Below are 23880 nucleotides of genomic sequence, written 5' to 3' on the forward strand. Positions count from 1 at the left end.
CTTGCCTGTGGTGATGCCAGTTTTTGACAGAAATACCTGCAGCATCCCCAAATCCCAAATCTCTTTCATTGTTCATCACAGACATGTTTGCTGCTTGGGACGCCTTTGTAGACCTGCCTGAGTTAACCCAGCATCTTGACAATAATTTTAAATACTGGAAGGGACGGGACGAAATGAAGCTGCGGAGCCTCCGCCCGCCTCCGGAACAGTGGGCGACACTGCCTGGGGCCCTGACGCGGTGTCCCTCCAGTCACTTGGGATTCCCGAGGGCGGTCAGAGTTCCTTGGTCCTTTCGTCCCCCGGTCTGCAGAGCCTGTCAGAGCACACAGGGACGTCGGCAACCTTCTGTAGCCACCATCTGATGCCACTGCCATAAAGTGAGACTTAGTCCACTCAAGGTACCTGGGCCTGCTGCGGGGGCTCTTCAGAAAGTCACGTGAGAACCACGGTTTGCATTCGCGTCCGTTAAAACATGAGCTCGGGACTGCCCCCGCAAAGGACGGAGATGGATTTCCTGCCAGTGACAGAGAGTGTCTTGTTACAATTTCTCTCAGTTATGTTCAGCACTTAAGAACAGCTAATGGCAATCGGATCTTTTTTCAAATCATAGAAGGTGCAATCACTCACTTGGGAACACTACTGAAAGTGACTTCTCTTTTAAAATTGAACAGAAAATGCAGACAAAGAAATTTTGAAGTTGATTATTAATATCAATTATTACAATGTTTTATTTATTTTATTAGAAGTTCAATATTTTCTATGAATTTAAAAATACTTCAAAGCCAAAGCCAACTTTAAATACCATGACCAAATTGACATGATTCATATTCATTAGATATGTATTAATTACTTCGTGTACAGACTTATTTTCATAATGCAAATTTAAAATATAAAATGACACATTTTTACTGCAAAAAACAAAAACCACACTGGAGGCTAGATAATCCCTGATGTGTGATAAGGAACCACACTTTATGACTGAACTTTTTGAAAATGCTGAAATGTCTTTTGGGGCATCTTTTTATTCAATTGAGACTTAGGCCAGTCATCTTCATACATTCCCACTACACCCAGAGAGGATGGATTTGGCATCCGGGTTCATGTGTCTGGAGAAACAAAGGAAAAGTTCATACCTGCTCTGTAATTACTGAAAATTTAAGTTGACCTCAAATGTACCATGCTGCTTAAAACAGCAGAAAAGATCCTCTTTAATAACTGGCTTGGCTCTGAGCTAACCCACTAAAATATCAAATCACGAGAGTTATAATTGTGCCCAGTTCTGGCTGACCCTAGAGTTCTGCTGGGCCTCCACTAGGTTTAATAATGGCAAAATTCCTGAGTCTGTGCAGCCTATCTTCCAGTTGGAGGGGAGAACAGAAACCCATGTACATTCTCTGGTAGGTTCGACAGGAATAAATGCTATGGAGATTAAGCAGTATATGGTGAGGTGAGATTGTGGGCAGAGAGGAGCAAGGCTTTCAACTTCAACGGTAGACAGGATAAGTTTTACTGGGAAGGTGGAATTTGAACAGTCTAGAGGGAGGCAGATGAGTCAGACATCTGAGGGAAAAGCATTCCAGATCATGGGAATAACCTCTGCAAGGCCCAGAGGAAGGATGCCAGTGTCCTCAGGGAAGAATCAGTAAATAATGTGGCTGGAATAGAGTCAGCAAGTAGGAGGGAGGGAAGGAGGAAAGGAGGACAGAGAAGATGTGTGTGGAATTCCCTGCATCACCATTTACTGATTGAGTGATCACAAACAGTTAATTCAACCTTCAAGTGTTCCAGTGAACTCAGTGCTTTTCCTATGGCCTACTGACCTCTCAAGAGTTTTGGAAGGATAAAATAATGTAGGGAAGTGACTTATAAGCCATTGTTACTGTTCTATACATAAGGATAGATGGGTAGACAGGTAGATATAGATAGATAGATACATAGATAGATAGATACATAGAGAGATGATAGATAGATAGACAGATAGATGATAGAGAGATAGAGATATATAGACAGACAGATAGATAGACAGATACATAGAGAGACAGATAGAGACAGAGAGATAGAGAGAGACAGAGAGATAGGCAGATAGATAGACAGAGAAGAGAGAGAGACATAGACAGATAGATAGAAAGAGACATAGATAGATAGATAGAGATAGACAGAGAGATAGAGATAGATAGATAGACACACAGATAGATAGATAGACAGACAGATAGAGAGATAGATAGATAGATAGATAGATGGATAGATAGACAGATAGAGAGATAGATGGATAGATAGACAGATAGAGAGATAGATAGATTGATAGATAGCTAGATAGATACATAATAGTTAAGGACTGAATTTCTGTAAAATCATAATTTTAAATAATAGTTTCATTGACATATAATTTACTTTCCATATTATTTAAAGTGTACAATTTAATGTGTTATGCATCTACCACCACAATCAATTGTAAAACTTTCATCCATCCCCCCCCCCCAAAATAATCTACTATAAGTCACTCACTCCCCCACTTCTCTGAACCCTAGGCAGCCACTAATATACTTTGTCTCTACAGATTTGCCTAGTCTGGACATTGCATACAAATGGAATCATACAATTACTTAGCATGTTTTCAAGGTTCATCTATGTTGTAGCATGTATCAGTACTTGATTTCTTTTTATGGCTGAATAATATTCCATGGTGTGGATATTACTGTGTTTCATTGATCATTCACAGTAAATGGCCATTTGGGTTATTTCCTCTTTGGGGCTTTTATGAATAATGCTGCTGTGGTTGGATTTACGTGCAAGTTTTGTATGCAGGTCTACATTTGTTTTTTAAATTAACAGACTATTTTGGAGCTGTTTCTGGCTTACAGAAAAATTAAGCAGAAAGGACAGAGTTCTCATACTTCCTTACCTCTCAACCCAGTTTCCCCTATTATTAACATCTTACATTAGCATAATATATTTGTTATAGTTAATGAACCAATATTGATACATTATTACTAACTAATGTCCATGCTTTACTTTACACTTCACTCTTTGTTTTGTACATTATATGATTTTTGACAAATGTGCAATAACCTGTATCCACCATTACAGAACCATACACAGGAGTTTCTCTGCCTTTACAATTCCGGGCTTCACCCATCCTTTTCTCCCTCCCCACAACCTCTGGCAACCACTGATCTTTTGATTGTCTCCACACTTTTGCCTTTTCCTAAATTTCATATAGCTCCAATCATATAATATGCATGTAGCCTTTGCAGATTGGCTTTTTTTCACTTAGCAATATGCATTTAAGCTTCTTCCATGCCTTTTCATGGCTTCATAGCCTTTTCTTTTTATTGCTGAATGCTATTCCTTTGTACGGATACACAATAGCTTGTTTATCCATTCACCTATTGAAAAACATCTTGGTTGATTTCAAGTTTTGGCAATTATGAAAGAAACTGTTATAAACATCCACGTGCAGGATTTTATGTGGACATAACTTTTCAGTTCCTATGGGTAAATACCAAAGAGCATGATTACTAGATCACTGTATGGTAAAAGTATGTTTAGTTCTGTAAGAAACTGCCAAGTATCCTGCTAGCAACAAATGAGAATTCGAGTTGTTCTGCATCGTCAACAACTTTGGTATTTCAGTATTTGGATTTTAGCCATTTGAATAGGTGTGTAGTGGTATCTCATTATTGTTCTAATTTAAAATTCCCTGATGACATGGAATGTGTAGCATCTTTTCATATGCTTATTTGCCATGTGTCTATTTTCTTTGTTTAATCATAGTTGTTTTGGTTTTTTTTTAACCAATGCCTGGTAACTCTTGTCCTCCTTTGTCTATTTATATTGTCTTCTTTCTTTCTTTCTTGTTCTGTTTTTTTTTTTTTTTTTGAGCTTTGGATCATTTAGTCTTTTTCTTGGTATATCAAATTATTTTTTTATATTAAAATTGGGCTTAACTTATTTTAGGAAACTATAAAGATACCTCCACATTCTGGATGTCGTTATCGTTCTCTTGAAAAGATTTCCTTTTGCCCATGGCAGACAGTTACTCTAGGGACTGGAAACCTTAGTCCATTCTCAGTTTGAGCTCATTCAAAGCTGTTTTTCAGTCTGTGTGAAGGTTGCTCTATTTCTGTCTTGTCCTTCCTCTACGGGTGTTGCCCTTTGGGATTACCATATGAGCGTTTGGATTCTCCCTATTCCCAACTACCCATGTATTTGTTAGGCTTTAAATGTAATGGTTTCCGCAGCCCTGTGAGACTAAAGATACACTTAGCTTGTCATTCCATTAGTTGTTGCCTTTAGCTTGAGCTCTTGCCGTTTGGCTTCTGTGGTTAGAGTCTTTTGAACTCCTTGGCTTTTCAGCTCCTAGTCTGTAAGATTTGAATCAGCAAATGCCCCAAGGAGAAAAGCTGCACCAAATGTCAAGCTTGCGTCTGTGTTTCCCTTCTCTCCAGAACTTGGCCCACATGTCTTGGTGTCTCTCTAACATTCAGATGCCAGCGAACAGATGTTTTCTTACTTTATCCAGCTTTTCTAAAATGTCTTTAGACTTCACCTGATCTTATGTTATTATTCAACTATCATCTCAATTACCCCTAGGAAGAAAATCTACAATTTCATGTTTTATTTTCTTATTTTCTATATTACCTCCGTTTCTGTAGAGACCTTTGACCTGACTGTTCAGTCTAGTTCCTGTGTTACCAGTAAGATGGAGATAAGGTGGAGGCTAAGAATATTGGGGGGAAACCACTGATGAATGATAGGTCTCGTTCGTTTTGTTTTTCCCCTCCTTATTTACTCCGGCAGCCTACATTTGCCTTTCTTCATTTGACCCAGTTGCCCAAATAAGGAACCCACTCTGGCAAAGACCTGACTTTACTCTCATAAATGTCTGCATGTTAGGATTAGCGAGATGATGAACACCATGCCAAAGCTCTTGGTGCGAGACTTTTGCAGACTTTTGTTATCCCTTTAGTTTGCCTCTTGCCATCACTGCTCAGATTGTTGAGGTTTTCTAAGATTCTGTAGGTCAAACCTCTCTACCTGCATACCAGATGAGCCCTTCTCTCTTTCCTGAGCTCACCTGCGGGAGGTTAGCCCTCGGTTTTTCTTTTTCCCCATCCAATCATAATTGTTCATGAATTCCAAAAAGCCCTCAAAGTACCTGTCATCCCTTTCTCTCCTCTCTTTTTTATCAACACTGTTAAATGTTAAGCATATATTTGCATACCTCTTTCTTACTTACAATGGAATACTGGAAGGCGCGATCATGCAGTGTGAGCCCCACCAAACTAGGACTCATACAACACTCTCCCCCAGGCCTAAACTTGTGACATCCACTGGTTTTCTTATAATATCTTATATGTATCTAAATTTGTAATGATTTAGTTAATTCCTGAGTTATGTGACAATAAGAAATCAGTCAAATTAGCACTACAGAAGCACAGCTTAGACCTAGGGACCAGAACCAAGGACCACAAAAACCTGTTAACCAATAAGTTTCACTTGTACTTTGTGTTTAACAAGTGGGTGAATGGGAAGTGAGGGAAAAGGAGTTTAACTTCATGTCACAGAAACTTGCACTAAAATGAAGAGGAAAATGACCCAGTTCCTGGTTCAAGTCACTATAATCTGCTTCAATAAATAATAACAGCACATAAGAAAAACAAACACTATATGATAGGAACAATGGATAATTAATTACCAGATCAGGGAGGACAGATGACACTTGCTATGGGATTTCATTAAAGAAGGATTCCAAAAAGCACTGGCTTCTTCTGAGAAGACTTCTTAGAACAGGCAGCATTTAAACTGAGTCTTGAACAAGTATATAGAGGGTAGGGAACAGGCCTTCCGGGCAGGGCACAGGCACAGTGTCAGCAATGGCACAAAGGGCTTATGGAATAGGGAACAAAACTGGCTGAACACAGGAGTGCTACGTGTTGGGGAATATGGGGGAAAGGCTGACTGAGGTTGGTTAAATGAAACATCATTAGACGGAAGAGAAAGTAGGTGGAAAGACAGATGGAAGACTGTGGAAAGCCTCTGAAGATGGAGGTCAGCATAATAATATTAAGAAATCAGTGGTACTTTGACACTGTATGAATGTCTAGGTTTAAAAAATCAAGAAAACACAATAAAAGAATAAACTACTGATATAATGATATGTAACCAAAGGCCAGATACCAAAGAATACACACTGTGTGATGCCCTGTATGTCATATATGGTGAAAGAGGTCAGCTTGGGTGTTGCCCTGGGGGAGTATGGAACAGAAAGAAGTAACAGAGAACCTTGTAGGGTGTTACAAATATTTTATAATACCTTGACCTGGTGTTGGATACATGGGTGCCTAGAGATGTAAAAATTCAGTTATTAGCAATGCAACTGGTGTTTATGGTTTGTATGCATACATTAAAAAAAACTCTAGTAGGTTAATTAGGCTGTCAGCTGTATGAAGTAAATTTTGGTCAAGGAATAGCCAAGGTAGTAATACAGTAATAAGTTATACATGTGCTCACTGTGCTCTAGAACGTCACGACTGGAATACAAGAAATATGTGTAACAAAAAAGACAAATGTTCAATATTGATGGTTGGATGAGCTGAATAAATTAGATCACTCTACTTTCAATTTAAGAACTTGGCCAGTGTTTGGATACCTTTGAACAAAGAAAAAAAGGAAATACAATTGTTATTGAGCATATGCTATGTATCAATCCCTGACTTATATTTTGACACACATAAACGTGGGAAATATTGCACCTTGTATCTGAGACAATGAACATGAGCGACGTGGCTGGTTTTGACACTAGAGGCTGAGAAAACAATCAGCTCAGAATCGTAAGAAGTTTGAAGTCGGAGGAAAAGAATCAAGAGGAAATACTGGTAAGTGCCAGGAGCTTCTGGAAACTACATAAGAGATGAAGACCGCAGAATTGTTGAGCTTTCTAAGAGGCCCAATGACTCAGGTAGAAACAGAAGGCTTAAAACTGAAACCTGGGGATATATGTATACATACAGCTGATACACTTTGTTATACAGCAGAAACTAACACAACACTGTAAAGCAATTATACTCCAATAAAGATGTAAAAAACAAAACAAAACAAAACAAAACCCTGCAAAGTAACAACTGTTAGGACAAACAGTAAAGAATTATAAGAAAAATAATCACATGCCTGTCTCCACACAGAAATATCTTAAGCTCCATCTCAGCATTTCTCGATTGGCCTTTCACAAAATACAGTCCCATCAGCTGAATATAGGTTTCTCAAGTAACTGTGAGTAAGACTGAATTAAAAAAATGAAATCACTTCCTTCCTCCAAAACTTTTCAGAGTACGTAATGTAACAAAGTGAAACCTGAATTTCATGCCGGGATGTAGAGTACGGCTCTTCCCATATGCTTCTGTCTTGTAACTACATCAACATCATCTAAAACCAGTGTTGTGCAGGACAGACATTGTGAAACGCTGCTCTCATCATGTAAGATATCAGGTCCTTCTCAAAATCCATTCTTCCTTCTGCCCTTTCTCATGTTGTCCCTGCCACCTGATGGGTCTCTCCTAAGCTCCACCTGCCAAAACCCTCCCCATTTTTAGGATCCAAGAGATAATAAAGGCTTACACTACTAAAAAGCAGAGAAAGAAATCCCTTCCCAGGGATCTACATTTCCTTCCTAGGGAAAAGAAAAACTGTAAAGTATACCACAGTGACCTTAAGTCTATGAATGTAACTATGTTGTGTTACTTTGAGTTCTGTAAAAGTCAATGTGCTACAGTATATACGGATATGAATATTTGATCTCTTGCATGCAGATCTTGCTGATAACTTTCATCGTGAGCGAGGTTAATGATTCAGGAGCCACTGTATTTGGCTCAGCCCTTAGAACCAGGGAATGTTAAAATTGGAAAGGTCCCTAGATATTAGCAAATCTATCCACCTCATATTCTAAGTAAGGAAACTGAGACGTTCATAGATTGGATATTTATATTAACAAAGGATAAGGATATAAGATATTGGCAGATATATCTTTTAGATTAAGAATTTAGAGATTTTTGTAGAATACTAAGACATTATGTCCACTGATACTGAGACAATGTGGTTTTGTTTTTGTTTTTGTTTTTTTTATTAATTAATTAATTTATTTTTGGCTGCGTAGGGTCTTCGTTTCTGTGCGAGGGCTTTCTCTAGTTGTGGCAAGCGGGGACCACTCTTCATCGTGGTGCGCGGGCCTCTCACTATAGTGGCCTCTCTCGCTGCGGAGCACAGGGTCCAGACGCGCAGGCTCAGCAGTTGTGGCTCACGGGCCCAGTTGCTCCCCGGCATGTGGGATCTTCCCACACCAGGGCTTGAACCCGTGTCCCCTGCATTAGCAGGCAGATTCTCAACCACTGCGCCACCAGGGAAGCCCAGAGACAATGTGTTTCTTAGTCATCATTTTCTATTGCCGTGACGAAGCGAGGTGGTAGTCAGTAGTTGTACAAAGGGAAAAAGATAACTTTACAAACTCCCAATTTATATACACAGGGAAATTCATCATTCATGTTATTTAAGCTAACTGGATGCAGTTTATCAGCTACATTGAGGAATGGTGAAGTGTCTATACAATTAACATGTTAGTTTCTGTCATGAGCTCCCTGTTGTTCAAGTGAGTTAATGGTCAGCACTCAACTAGGCACTTAGAGTCCATTATAAATCTGGACTAAACGTTTATCTGTGGCATCTTTATTCTTCTTTGGTGCCCTTAGGCAGAATTAGCTCTCTTATGTTTTGATAAATTCAAGTATTAAACAGGGCTAAGGTTTCACAAGTTCTTTGGCCTAAACATGGGGGTAAGGAGGACCAATGAGCTGGAGTACTTCTAGATTGGAGAATGGTCAGATTGAGGAAGAAGAGTCTTATACCAGAGGTGAAAGAAGACTGATTAGAATTACCTATTTTTAAACATTCCGACCCTTTTCAATGTTCTAAAGTGATCATGAAGTACATGGGTATGCTAGGAAGTAAGGGAGTCAACCAAGAATATTCTGTAAGAGTTTGTGGATGGCAATAAAGAGGCAAGGAAGATAGAGAACAGACTAGAAAAGGCTTCGGTTGGCCATAATGAAGTCAGAAGGAGAAGGAGAAGAAGAATGACAGATGCAATGGGAAAGAGAAAGCAAGAATAGAGAAGCAAAAGGGAAAGTAGAAAAATGAGACAAATTTGGAGAAGGAAATGAGGAAGAAAACTGGGTGAAAGAGGGAAGCACTGATGGTAGACCACATGACACTCAAAACTTAACACGATGGGGCTTCCCTGGTGGCGCAGTGGTTGAGAATCTGCCTGCCAATGCAGGGGACACGGGTTCGAGCCCTGGTCCGGGAAGATCCCGCATGCCACGGAGCAAATGGGCCCGTGAGCCACAATTACTGAGCCTGCGCGTCTGGACCCTGTGCTCCGCAGAGAGAGAGGCCGCGATAGTGAGAGGCCCGCGCACCGCGATGAAGAGTGGCCCCCGCTTGCCACAACTAGAGAAAGCCCTCGCAGAGAAACGAAGATCCAACACAGCCATAAATAAATAAATAAATAAATAAATAAAATTAAAAAAAAAAAAACTTAACACGATGCACATTTAAGATGTGCCACCAATGGCCATGGTCATTACCCTCAAATAGTTTACAATATGTGTTTCAAAGACATTTATAAATTGAAAATGCCATTAAAATAAGTGCCAGGGTAAAAGTATTCATGGAATTGTATGGGAGAATAAAAAGTCTCCCGTCAAAGAGCCTTCTGAGACATAGGAAAAAAAAAGAAAAACCTAAAAAGCATAAGACTCTTCCTATTTTCATTTCCAATGATACATCCCAATCTTGATGATCAATCAGCGATTTAAATGTCAACTATAAACCCAGTATTTTATTAGCTGCTATGCAGTATACTGGAGCAATAGAAGAGAGAGGACCTCAAACCCTCTGTTCCCTCAAACTGAAAGGCAGGCTTCCTGACCCCTCCAGACCACTACTGGACACAGGGAACACACACTAATGTTTCAGGACCCCAACCAACAGTCACCTGCTTTGTGATTACTTCCGTGACACACCCCCACTAACACCACTGACTCTGCTGCTCCTACGGGACATTACATATATTTCCTATTTTAACACATACCACAGTGCATTATAATTATGATTGCAGATACATGTTCTAACAATTTAAAGAGAATGATGACTTTTTTGCTCTTTACATCTTGCTATTTCCCTTCTCATAATATTTCTTGAAGAGAAACCATAAAAATATAAACAAACACAAAAAACAGAAATTATACAAAATGTGTGCTTTGCGGCTTAACACAAACTTAAGTAAAATTCGTTCTGACAGCATCCAGCATGACAAACTTCCATGGTACAAATGAGAATGGACCAAGGTTTGAGCAGGTACAGGAGACAATCCAGGCATGAACACCACCAAGAAAAGGTAGACAGGAAGTAACATGGCGTGTAGGAAATCACGAGACCAGTCTGATGGGAAGAGACTTAAACAAGACTGAAACTCACTTTCTAAACCTCCATCTCCAATTGGACAATTCGCAAGACACAGGTGCACCAAAGTGGCCTATTTATTCAATCCCTTTAATGGGGAGAACAGTTTAAAATTTTACCCGTTTAGTTTGCCCCAAAAGCAACTATCAAATGTTGGCAGGACACAATGAAGGCTTACCTTTGTTAACATAGTTAAGTCTCTCTCTCTCAGAACTAGCCCATTTAGCTCCAGGTTCCTTATTGCACCCGACGCACTTACACAGCATTCGTGAGCTTTACACAACTGGAAGGTCACATCTTTATTTCTTATTGCAGGAACACAACTTCTGGAAACTTTATTTCTGTCACAACCTAAAGCAAAATTATTGTAAAATGAGTGATTTAAACCGTACATTTTATCATCATTAAAAAGCATCTAAAAAGGAAAAAAAGCATCTGCTCTGTGCTAAGGATTAGAAACGACTCCTGCCCTTAAAGCCTCGTTAAGGAGGGACATGTATAAACTCAAAATTTCAATCACATGAGATAAAGAACCATAACCTTTATGCACAGAGGTTCCTATGGCGGCAAAAAGTTATATCTAAGTGATGGCTTCATGATAACCCTGAAGTACAATCGAGAAAGCTGAGGCTCTGCAGAGGTGGAGGAGGAGGTGCAGTAACTGCAGAGGGAACACCTCTGCAAAGACACTGAAGCCTGACACCTGCTGGGCACTGTAAATACTGCAGGTGGGGATGACTAAACGCCGGGGCGGGGGGGGGGTCCAAGTGTGAGAAGGGACAGAAAATAGAGATGTTGGTCGAAGCAAGCCTGGGAGAGAGCATGGCTTGTATCCCACAGGTGATGAGCCCTGGGGCTACCACAGGCTGAGTAAGGGTGCCTCCGCTGATTAGAAAAAGGCGCCCCGCTGCTGAAGGACTGATTAGGTAAAGGGAGTGATCACAAAAAGCTCCCCTTCCTCAGGGCCAAAGAGCCCCAGGAGGCTTGGCCAAGCACAGTTCAGACTACACGCCTCTGGGCAGAGCACACGCTGGGCGGCTAGTACGCACTAACTCTGTGTGGGCAAGTCATTAGCAGCATTATTTTAGGCGTATCTTTTCATGTTAGAAGATCACTCAACCCGAGTAGGCAGATGAACTTAGAGGAACTGAGTCCAGGGGCCGCGAAACCACCCAGGAGCTTCTGCCATAGTCCGGGAAAAATGTAATGTGGATGAAGAAGCAAATTTACGAGGAGGCCAAAATCTACAAGCTAGACCCACTGGATGAAAAACACAAAGAAAGTTCAGTGAAAGAACTCTGAAGAGAATGGGCTCTGCAATAAATTTTTCTTACAATCAAGGTAAAATATTAGGCAACATTAAGTACAGTGGCCTTTAAGGTCCCTTCCAGCTCGAATTTCTTTTGATTTCTAACTTATTACTCTGGTTAAGTAAAGTCCCTTCAGAGGGACAGAACAGTTCCTACACCTGAATGGGATGCAAAGAATAATCTGACTTCTCTTCACCAGGGGATGAGTTGAACTGTCCTTGCAGAAGAGATAACACACGGTGTGAACCCCAGATCCTAGAAAAGGGCCAGGCACACAATAAGTATTCAGCTTTTTGAAAACAAATGAGCAATCATTTCCTCTCCTAGATCTTCACACCCTTCCTCTGCTGGCTACTTTCTTTCAGCTTATAAGCATCCTCAATATACCCACTGAAAAAGCTCTCACACCTATGACTCTTTGGACCTTCTTGTGGGTAACCTAAGTCTCTCCCATGCCTTCAAACACCTGTCCTCCCAAAAAGCCCAGATCTGTACCTTGGGCCCAGACCTGTCTACCAGGCCCCCCAAAAGCACTGAAGATGAAGTAAGATCCTTTCCCCAGCCCCAATCCCTTCCTACTGTGCTGTGTATCTCACAAAAAGATGCAGCTATAAACTGTCACCCACGCTTGCTGCCCTCCCTTTTCTAACTGGTCACCAGGCCCCACCCATTCCCTCTCGGATCTCCGAAATCCAGTCCAACCTTTTACAACTTAAGTGGGACCCTTAGATTACAATTCAGCCTGCACCCCATCAAGTGCTTTCCACATGGAGGTCCGAGTGAGTCTCTAAACCAGAAGTCCATCTCACTGTTGTTCAGCGTTTCCCACAGCCTTCAGGATAAACATTAAAACTTCTGACAGGACAAAGAAGGCCCTTTTCTGTTTGGCCCCAGTAGGTTTCCAGTATCAACGCTCATTTCTTTCCCAAAACCTGAGTTCCACTCGTGTACCTTACTTTTGCCATATTTTCTTATATTTCTCAAACTTTGACACACACTGCTCCCTCCTGCCACCCTAGGAGCTTCCACTGCTCCCTCCTGCCACCCCAGGAGCTTCTATATATCCTTAGAAAGGATGGCACCTCCTCCAAGAAGCCTGAACTCTCCCTTCCAAGATTCTGTGCTCTGCAAAGGGGAAGGGGGGGGAGGGATAAATTAGGAGTTTGGGATTAACATATACACACGACTATATATAAAATAGGTAATCAACAAGGACCTAATGCATAGCACAGGGAACTCTACTCCATATCCTGCAATAACCTGCACGGGAAAAGAATCTGAAAAAGAATGGATATATGTATAACTGAATAACTGTGCTGTACACCTAAAACTAACACAATATTGTAAATCAAGTATACTCTAATATAAAATAAAATTTAAATTAAGAAAAAAAAAGATTCTGTGCTCTGCAGCACCAGAACTCACTTCTTCCAGAGCACTGACTACTGTGTCTGTGTTTACTTGCCGCCCAGTAGAAGGGGAGATGACCTACGGCATAATAAGCATCGTCTCCAGCAGCCCTTGGTTCTGACAACTCATTCAAGTGCCAGGATACTTTACACACATAACCTGCTTAATTAATTCTAAGAACCCACAGAAAGAGTGGTTTTTAATGTCATTTTACAAGTGTGGGGATTGCAGTTCAAAAGTAACCTGGGCTTCCCTGGTAGCGCAGTGGTTGAGAGTCTGCCTGCTAATACAGGGGACATGGGTTCGAGCCCTGGTCTGGGGAGATCCAACATGCCGTGGAGCAACTAAGCCCGTGCACCACAGCTACTGAGACCGTGCACCTAGAGCCCATGCTCCGCAACAAGAGAAGCCACCGCAATGAGAAGCCCGCACACCACAACAAAGAGTAGCCCTCACTTGCTGCAAATAGAGAAAGCCCACGTGCAGCAACAAAGACCCAACGCAGCCAAAAGCATAAATTAATAAATAAAAATCAAAATTTTAAAAAACACAAAAACACCATCACAGAAATATCCAGAAAAATATTTCACCAAATAACTGGGCATGGTGGCCCAGACAAATTGACATGTAAAATTAACCACCTAAGCCATAGTTTTGCCATCTTTTACTGAGAAATCTGACTTATCTGAACTATTTTGATACCTAGAAGATACCTTCTAGAGGTAACACCCTCAGTTTTTGACATGGTAGGCAGCAGAGGGAAAGAGCCCATTTGCCCAGTCAGATGACACCTAAAAGGATAAAATGCTGTCTTCTCTCTCCAACCCATAAGGATGAATGCCAAAAACACATCACTTATATCTGCTTTAGCTAACATATGATAGGTCTGGAACAGACCTATGCTCCCAGCAAGTCTCATGAAATGCTGTTTCATTCAGGGGAGACTTTACTTGCTAAGATTAGAAGCAAAAGAGGGTGGTGGATGAAAAACTGCCCAAGGATATAAGTTCACGCAAGGGAGCAGGAGAGAGAATGGGTATCCGAAGATGTGCGCTCTGAGCCAACACTAATTCCACAGCATCAGGTTGTAATTCAGGGAGCCAAACTGCTGGGGTTCCCCCCCCCCCTTTTTTTTTTCCTCCAAAGAGGGACAAATCAAGCATACTGACAAAGGAAGAGCATTAGTCACCACAGATAAACTCCTTTTTAGAGGTGATACCGCAAGTGATTTGGCTCAGTGTAGACTATGATTTGGCTCCACAAACCATAAGCTAGAGCACTTCATGCCAGGTCCCTCCTCAAATATCCATGATAGGTAGAAATTCGGCATCAGTACTTTTTGAAATCTTCCCAGGTGATTGTAATATGCAACCAGGGCTGAGAATCTGGAGATGTAGAGAGAATTTAAATTGAACTTTAGTTAAACAGTAAAACAAGCTCTGACTCTACTGGCTGGAGCTAGACAAGGGATATGGATTTAGTGGGATGAGAAGATAAAGAACACCAGGGAGTAAATCAAATGCTTTACACCTGTGCTTAGCTAATTGTTACTCAGATAATTCAGACAATCTTACAGCACCTGAACCCTGAAATTCCTTAGCTCTGTTTTAAAAAAAGTAACTCTTCAAGTACCTGAACTCTGAGAATCACGTAAATCATAAAGAAAAAGAAGAAATCTTACTTTTTGAATTAGTTGATTTCATATATACTGTTTCACTTTCATGATATTAACTAGATATCTTTCTTTCCATTTTATGTTTGAGGAAAGTAAGGCTTTAAAAATCTCAGTAACTTTCTCAAGGTCACTTGTTAAGGGTGTGGTAGGCAGCATAATGGCTCCTAAAAATGCCCTCACCCTAATCCCTAGAACCTATTAATATGTTACGTTACATGGTAAAGAGGACTTTGCAGATATGACTGAAGTTATAGACCTTGAGATAGAAAGATTATCCTGGATTACCTCATGGAACAAATCTAATTGCATGAGTCCGTAAAAGCAGAAAATCATTCCCAACTGTAGAAAGAGAAAGAGAGAGATGTCCTAATAGAAGCAGAATCAGAGAGATGCAACATTTTGGGTTTTGTAGGTGGAGAAAGGGGACTCTGAGTCAAGGACTACAAGTGACCGCTGGAAGCTGATAAAATCCAGGGAACAGAAACACCCCTAAGAGCCTCCAGAAAAGAATGTAGCTCTGCCAACACTTTTTTTTTTTTTAACCATCTTTATTGGAGTATAATTGCTTTACAATGGTGTGTTACTTTCTGCTTCATAACAAAGTGAATCAGCTATACATATTCATATATCCCCATATCTCCTCCCTCTTGCGTCTCCCTACCACCCTCCCTTCCCTAACCCACCCCTCTAGGTGGACACAAAGCACAGAGCTGATCTCCCTGTGCTTTGTGGCTGCTTCCCACTAGCTATCTATTTTACATTTGGTAGTGTATATATGTCCAAGCCACTCTCTCACTTCATCCCAGATTACCCTTCCCCCTCCCTGTGTCCTCAAGTCCATTCTTTATGGCTGAGTCTTTATTCCTGTCCTGCCCCTAGGTTCTTCATAACCATTTTTTCTTTTTTTTTTTAGATTCCATAGATATGTGTTAGCATACGGTATTTGTTTTTCTCTTTCTGACTTACTTCACTCTGTATGACAGTCTCTAGGTCAATCCACCTCACTACAAATAACTCAATTTCATTTCCGGCTGACTAATATCCCATTGTATATATGTGCCACATCTTTATCCATTCATCTGTCGATCCTGCCAACACTTTTACTTGACTCAATTGAGACCAATGTCAGACTTGTAAGGTAATAAATTTACGTTGTTTTGAGTCACTCAATTTGTGGTAATTCGTATGAAAGCAATAAAAAACAAATACAGAGGTCCTACAAGAGCCAGGCTACATATTTATAGTTAAGTATTTCTAAAATGAATTTAACCTTGTGATTGACAGCAGCAGCAGCTTCCAAGGGATCCCACCACACACCTGAGGCAAAAGCAGCCTAATAAAGAAGCAGTGACAGCAGCAGGTCACTGCCCCACACTTGGGGTAGAGGGGGATTTGATCAACTGTAGCAGCAGCATAGCCTGAATGGGAATGCATCCTCCTGGGGCACTAGTCCCATCAACATTAGTCTAATCTGCTAGCATCTGCTGTGCCAACAGGCCCAACATATACAAACCCTCCAACTCAGCAGCATTAAGTGAGCCAGGCTCAGTGTTTCCTGAAACTCATATCCAATGGCACTGGAAAGCCCAGATATCACCTACTGTTATGAAGACATAAAAAAACAATAACAGAAGACTGGGAACTTCAGAAAGAAAAGGGGAACAATGGAATGGGTGAAAACAAATGGGGTAAATATAAGAGACTATCATTAGCTTCATGAGTTTCTTAAATCCTATATGATGGTCAAAGCAAAAATTATGACACCATCTGATGTGGTTCTCAATGTATATAAAGGAAATACTACAGAAAATCATACTTTAAAACTGGGGACTATTAAGAGACCTAAATGGAAGTAAAATTTTGAAACTTCACTTGAAGTAATAAAACACTGATTCCAGTAGGCTATGATAAGTTACATATGTATACTGTAATGCCAAAAGCAACCACTAAGAAAACTATACAAACAGTATACACAAATGATTATAAGTAAATTAGATTAAAATGGACTTATTAAAAAATGTTTAAGTAACCCACAAGAAGGCAAAATAAGAGAAACATAGGATTCAGAAACTAAGGTAAAAGACAAAACAAAAAATAAAATGGTAGACCTAATCTTTAACATAGCAATAATTACATTAACTGCAAATGATCTAAGTAACCAAGTCAAAGACAGAGATTGGAAGAGTAGATGAAAAAAATCACAAGCATGATCCAACTATATACTGTCTATAAGAAGCTTACTTTAAACATCATGATATAGGTAGTTCAAAGTAAAAGGATGAAAAAGATATATCATATGAACATTAATCAGAAAAAGCAGGAATGGTTATATTAATATCAGATAAAGTAGATTTCAGAGCAAAGGAAATTATTAGGGGCAAAGAGGGTCATTACATAAAGATAACAGGAATAATCCACCTAGATGACCTAGTGATACTAAATGTGTGTGCACCAAACAAAAGAACTTCAAAACACATGAAGCAAACACCGAAAAAGGTAAAAGGAGAAAATTTTAAATCTACAATTATTATTTGAGACTTCAACACAGCAATTTATAGAACTACCAGAGAGAAAAATCAGCAAGGATATGGAAGAACTGAAAACATCATCAATCAACAGGATATAACTGACATTTAAAGAACACACTCAATAAAAGCAGAATACATATTCAAGTGTCCATGGAACATTCACTCATATACCATATACTGGGTGATAAAAAAACATTAGCAGATTTAAAAGAATTAAAATCATAGAGAGTCTGTTCTCTAGCCATAATGGAATCAGACTAGAAGTCAATAACAGAAAGACAACAGGAAAATCTTCAATCACATGAAAACTAAACATCACAATTCCAAATAACTCATGGGTAAAAAGTCAAGGAAAAAACTTTAAATGCATAGAATAAAAGAAAATGGAGGCATAACAGACCAAAGTTTGTGGAATGAAGTGAAAGCAATGCTGAAAGGGAAGTTTATAGCACTAAATTGGGAAAGTAAATATTACAAAGCAATAATCTAATTTTCTATATTAAAATAGTAAAAACGGAAGAGGAAAAAACACTAAACAAGCAGAAAGAAGGAAATAATAAAGATGAAACAAAAATCCATGAAACTGAAAACAGGAAAATAGGGGGGGAAAATCAATGAAACAAAAGGCTGGTTCTTTGAAATAAACAATCTTATCAATAAAGATGTAGCAAGACTGATCAAGATAAAAAGAGAGATGGCACAAATCACAGATATCAGAAATGCAACTGGGGATACCATGACATATCCTGCAGATTAATAAGGGACAAGTTATTATGAACAAGTCTACACTATAAATTCAAAAATGTAGATGAAATGGACCCATGCTTCTACACCCAAAACTACCGAAACTCAGCCAAGATGAAATAGATAATCTCAATTTTCCTGTAACCATTAGAAACACTGATTTTTCATTTAAAAACGCCCAGAAGAAATATTCAGGCTTAGATGTTTCACTTTTACCCAAGACTTAAAGAATTAACACCAATTTTACATGACTTGATAAGAAATAGAAGTAGAGGGAACAGTTCCTAATTAATTTTATGAAGCCAGTATTACCTTGATACCAAAACCAGACAGGGATAGTATAGAAAGAAGAAAACTACAGACCAATATTTTTTATGAAATTGCCTGTAAAAATCCTCAGCCAAATATTAGCAAATTAAATCCAGAAATATATAAAAAGAATAATATACCATAACCAAATGGTATTTATTCCAGTTATGCAAAGTTGGTTAAATATTTGAAAATCAAATAATGTAATCCACCATATCCAATAGATTAAGGGGGAAAAGTCATGTAATCCTATCCATTAATGCAGAGAAAGCATTTGACAAAATCCAACCTCATTCATGATTTTAAAAAAAGAAGAAAGAAAACTCCAAGCAAACTAGGAATAGAAAAGGAACATACTGAAACTCATAAAGATGATCTACAACCTATACCGACATGATATTTAACTGTGAAAGACTGAATGCTTTCTCTGTAAGATCAGAAACAAGGCACCGATATCTGCCCTCACCACTTTTATTAAATATATTACTGGAGGTTCTAGTAAGAAAATAAAGCAAAAATAAAGAAATACATAAATTCAAAAGTTAAGTTTTTAAAAAGTTTATTTAAAAGATAAAAGGACTATTCCTACTATGTTGAATAGGAAGGAATATATCCTACTGAATGTTGAATAGTAATATATCTTATTATATTGAATAAGGAAAAGTAAAACTGTCTGCATCTGAAGATGAGATGACAATCTAAATGGAGAAAATACCAAGGAATCCACAAAGAGCTTGAGAAATAATATTAGTTTGTAAATGTTTTAGAGTACAAGATCAACACAATTTTATCAAATTATGTATTAATAACAAATGTGTAGAAGCTTAAATAAAAATATGTGATGCCATTTACAACTGACCTAAATAAATACTTAAATATAAGCCCAATAAGACATTTATAGGACCTCTATACTGAAAATGACAAAATGCTGATGAAGAAAATTTTTAAAGTCCCAAACAAATAGGGAGACATACCTTGTTCATGGATTAGAAAACACAACATAATAAAGATGTCAATTCTCCCCAAGTTAAGAGGCTTAACACAATTACTCTTAAAATGCCCTCAAGGTTTTTGTGGCTATAGACAGGCTTATTCTAAGATTTATATGGTAAGAAGAGGCTGAAGAATAGCTAAAACAATTTGTAAAGGAAGATTAAAATGGGAGGAATTAATCTACCCAATTTCAAGATTTTGCAGTAATGATGGAGGCTAGATACATAGATCAATGGAATGGAACAGAGAACCCAGAAAGAGACTGACATAAATACATTTAACTTGTTTTTGACAGCAGTGCAAAAGCTATCAAGGAAGAATAGACTTTTCAAAAAATGGTACTGAAACAGTTGGACATCCCTCGACAAAAACAAATAAAAAATGAACCTTAACCTAAACCTTACACACCTTACACAAAAATTAAATCAAAGTGGATCATAATCTTAAATGTAAAAGCAGGACATTTTTAGAAAAAAAAAAATAGGAGAAAATCTTTGGCATCTAGAACTAGGTGAATAATTCTTAGACTTGACACCGAAAGTATGATCAATAAAAGCAAAAACTGATAAATTGGATCTCATCAAAATGAGTTAAAAATGCTTCATAGAAGATCCTTTTAAGTGGATGAAAACTCAAATTACACAGTGGGAAAACATATTTGAAAATCCCATATGAGACAAATGACTTGTATCTATAATATACAAAGAACTCTCCAAACAACTTACAAAAATCCAACTAGAAAATAGGCAGAAGACAGGAACAGACATTTCATGGAAGAGAATATACACATGGCAAAGAAGCACATGAAAAGATGTTCAACGTCGTTAGCCATTAGGGAAATGCAAATTAAGACCATAATGACATATCAGAGAATAACTAAAATTAAAGTATAGTGACAACATCAAATGCTGGCGAGTACGTAGAAAAATTATATCACATCACTGGTGGGAATATAAAATGGTTTAGCCACTCTGAGAAACAGCTTGACAGTCTCTTTTAATCCGAAAAGTAGATTCACCCTACAATGCAGTAATTGTCCTCTTGAGCATTTATCCAAAAGAAACAAAAACTTAATGAAGTTCCCACAGAAACTTACACATAAATGTTCATAGCAGTTTTATTTATAATAGCCAAAAACTGGCAACTACCCAAATGTCTTTCAATGGGTGAATGTTGAAACAAATTGTGATAAAATCTTATGATAGAATACTACCGAGCAACAAAAAGGAACAAATTATTAATATATGCAAAAATTGAAATGAACTTCAAGGGAATGATGCCGAGGGAAAAATTTTAAAAAGCCAGTCTCCGAAGATGAAGTAATTCATGATTATGTTTACATATTATTCTTAAAATAACAAAACTGTGGAGATGGAGAACAGATTAGAAGTTGCCAAGGGTTAGAGATGGGAGTAGAAGGTACAGCGGGGGAACTTTGTGAGGTTTTTGTGGTCCCAGTACAAATAATACAGCAATCTTGGTTTTAATCCCTAAAGATTTTTAAAAGCAATTCCTAATAAGAGGTGTCCAGATATTTAGCAATGGCAGCAGATTAGAGGTATAGCTCCCCAACATGACAACTTCGAAAGACATCTATACTATCAACACTAATTTAATGCATATGTTAATTTTAAAAAGGCCAGTCACAATACTTAAGTGGTACATATCTTAACGATATTATTCTGGGTATCCAGCTACACCAGATGGACTAGCAGGATTTTCTGTACATTCAATCTTATTTAAGACAGTAAATCTTATAATAAGACAGTTAAAAAAAGAAAAAGAAAAATAATAAACCTCAACTACAGTTGGATATTCTCATAGGAAGATGAGGTGAAAATATGTAGCAGCGGTTCAAACGCTTAAGCAGTGGCACCTAAATCTGGCTGCACATTAGAATCATCTGAAGCACTTTTCAAAAACCCTCACACCGACGGTTGGTCATCCTAGACCAATAAAATCATTTTAAATCTCCTCAGACGATGCCAATGTCTAGCCAGAACTGAGAACCAGCGGACTAAGCAGAAGGGGATGTTTCTACAAAGATCTCTTAACAATAAGTCCTTTCACCCAATCAGATTTACCTCCCCGCAAAGGGGTAAAGAAGGCTAGATGTTGTCCATACTTGCTTAGCTTTAATTAGCACTTGTGACTTGCCCAAAACCTACATCCTGTTTCCCCTAAATTTCAGGTTATTCCCTAAGCTTTTCAAACCCAGGGCTAAGGGGTTTGCCAGGATGAGATTTTAAGTGCTCACACAGGGGAAGTCCCTGGCAAACCAGGACAGCGGTCACTCTACACTGAAATGTAAAGCATCCTAAATAACCCTGCCACTGCTCCCAGATATTAGTCTGTGCCAACCAGTGGAGAAAAGGCATTCTCCATTACTACCGCGGTAAATGCTCCTGTACTTGCCTTGGCCAGTCCCTATCTTTTGCAGGCGCCACTCCCCTTCACCTGCTGGTGGACGCTTTGGTCAGCTGACAATGCAGATATTTTCAAACTTTAAGGTGAATAAAAATCATCTGGAGGGCCTGTTATAACAGAGATCACTGAGCCCCACCAGAGTTGCTGATTCCATAGGGCTGGGACCGGGCCCTAAAACTTGAATATCTAACACATTATCAGGGGACGCTGGTAAAGCTGGTCAGGTAAAGTCTGGTAAAGCCGGTCAGGAAAAAGAAACCCGACGTGTCAGATCATGAAGTACGGAAGGGCAAGCCCGCCGGCAGTCCAGGCCCGGGGGGACCGGGGTCCCCAGCCCTACAGAGCCAACGGCAGCCCGGCTCGGGCGCCCCTCGGAAGCACGGGGTCCCCGCGGCCGAGTCTGCGCCCCCGGCCGGCCCCGGCTCCCCTCTGCCCACTCTGCGCGCGGGGGCTGGAACGGCCGCGGAGAACCACGGCGGGGCGGGAAGGGGGGCTCCAAAGAGGGTCTGGCGACTCGAGTCGCTCCGTTTCTCGGTGGGCTCAGCGCACGCCGTGGGGGAAGAGGGGCGGGGGTCCGGGAAGAGGGGACGGGCGGCACTCACGTAGACCGGCAGCGGCCACGGGTAGACGGCGGGCTCGGCCCCCACGGGCGACTCCAGCCTCAGCTTCTCCCCCATGTCTTCGCGCGCGGCCCCCGCACCAGGCTAGTCTGGCGGTTAGGGGAGGGGCGGGGCGCCGCCGGCGGGGGCGGGACAGGCGGGCGGGCCGGCGGGAGGCTGAGGGGAGGGGGCCTGGCCTGGGCCTCAGCTGGCGCCGCCGCCGCCGCCGCCGCCGCCGCCGCCGCCGCCGCGCTCCCGTCCGGCCCCCGGCTCCCTCTTTGTGGTCACCGGCCCGGGGCCTCCAGCGCTGCTGCCAACTCCGGCCGGTGTGAGGCGAGCACAACGAGCTGGGGCCGAGCTGAACCACTCACTCGTGGCGAGCGCCGCCCGCCCCGTGGACACGCCCCCTCTCACGCACGCACGCACGCAAGTCTTCGGCTGCCCCCGGCCACTCCCACCGGCCCGAAGTGGGGACCCGGGGAGACCCCTTGGGGCCTGGGGTGGCGGGTTCGACTCCCGCCCTTGACGTACCGTGGCACCCCCCCCCCCCACCAATAATAAGACTATAATTCCTCATTAAGTATGACAGCCAGAATCCTGGCTTCTGTTCAAAAAAATGCCGTGTATTTAGCCTATGCTAGGCACCAGACCCTGGATGCTCAGTACTGGCAAACAAGGAAATGCCCTGCCCTCATGGCGCTGCCATTTTAATTGGAATAGTAGTGACAATGGTCAAGGGAGAAAATAAAGTGTCATCATCGCCACGGGGATGGTTAATCTCATGTGCGCACTGCGTGGGGCCCCGGCAGCCACAAACATTATTCCAGATGTGGCCAGGAAGGTATTTTTCAGAAGAGATGAACACTGAAATTGGTCCACTTTGAGTAAAGGAGATTGTCAATGCCGCGGCGTGGGTGGGCCTCGTCCATCAGTTGAAGGACTGGAGAGAAAAATGAGGTTCCGTAGAAAGAGGGAACTGTTCCTCCAATGGCCTTGGGACATCAGCTCTTGCCTGTGTCTCCAGCCCAGAGTCCTGCCCTGACTTGCCTGCCTCACGGTCACATGAGTCAACTCCTTAAAACAAAACTATATATGTAAAAATACTGAATGTATACAAGCCTATTAATTTGTATATGTGTGTATACATATTATATATATGTATACACATATGTTTATATGTGCGTGCGTTTGTAGTATATGTGTAAGTACTATATACAGTATACATACAAGCCTATATATTTGTGTGTATATATTGTATACATGAATGTCTGTGTATATATATAGAATACATATTATAAATGTGAACATGCTGTATATATACACACACCCATATATTAATATATGGGTGTGTGTATATATACAGTATATGT

General features: G+C 40.4%; 1 long non-coding RNA gene across 2 annotated transcripts; it reads right to left on the reverse strand.

Annotated features, from left to right (window-relative positions):
* On the reverse strand, window positions 1-22888 carry LOC309658799. Of its 2 annotated transcripts, XR_014262396.1 has the most exons (3): window positions 22514-22885; window positions 10694-10866; window positions 1-514 (listed from the first exon to the last, which is right to left on the reverse strand). It is a non-coding gene; the product is annotated as an uncharacterized lncRNA (long non-coding RNA). The 2 variants fall into 2 exon arrangements; XR_014262397.1 differs by lacking the exon at window positions 1-514 and having other exon boundaries at window positions 10800-10866; window positions 22514-22888.
* Window positions 22889-23880: the final 992 nt, after the last annotated feature.

This window comes from Balaenoptera physalus (genome assembly GCF_965194825.1).
Source record: "Balaenoptera physalus genome assembly, chromosome: 3".
In the NCBI taxonomy this organism is placed as follows: Eukaryota; Metazoa; Chordata; class Mammalia; order Artiodactyla; family Balaenopteridae; genus Balaenoptera; species Balaenoptera physalus.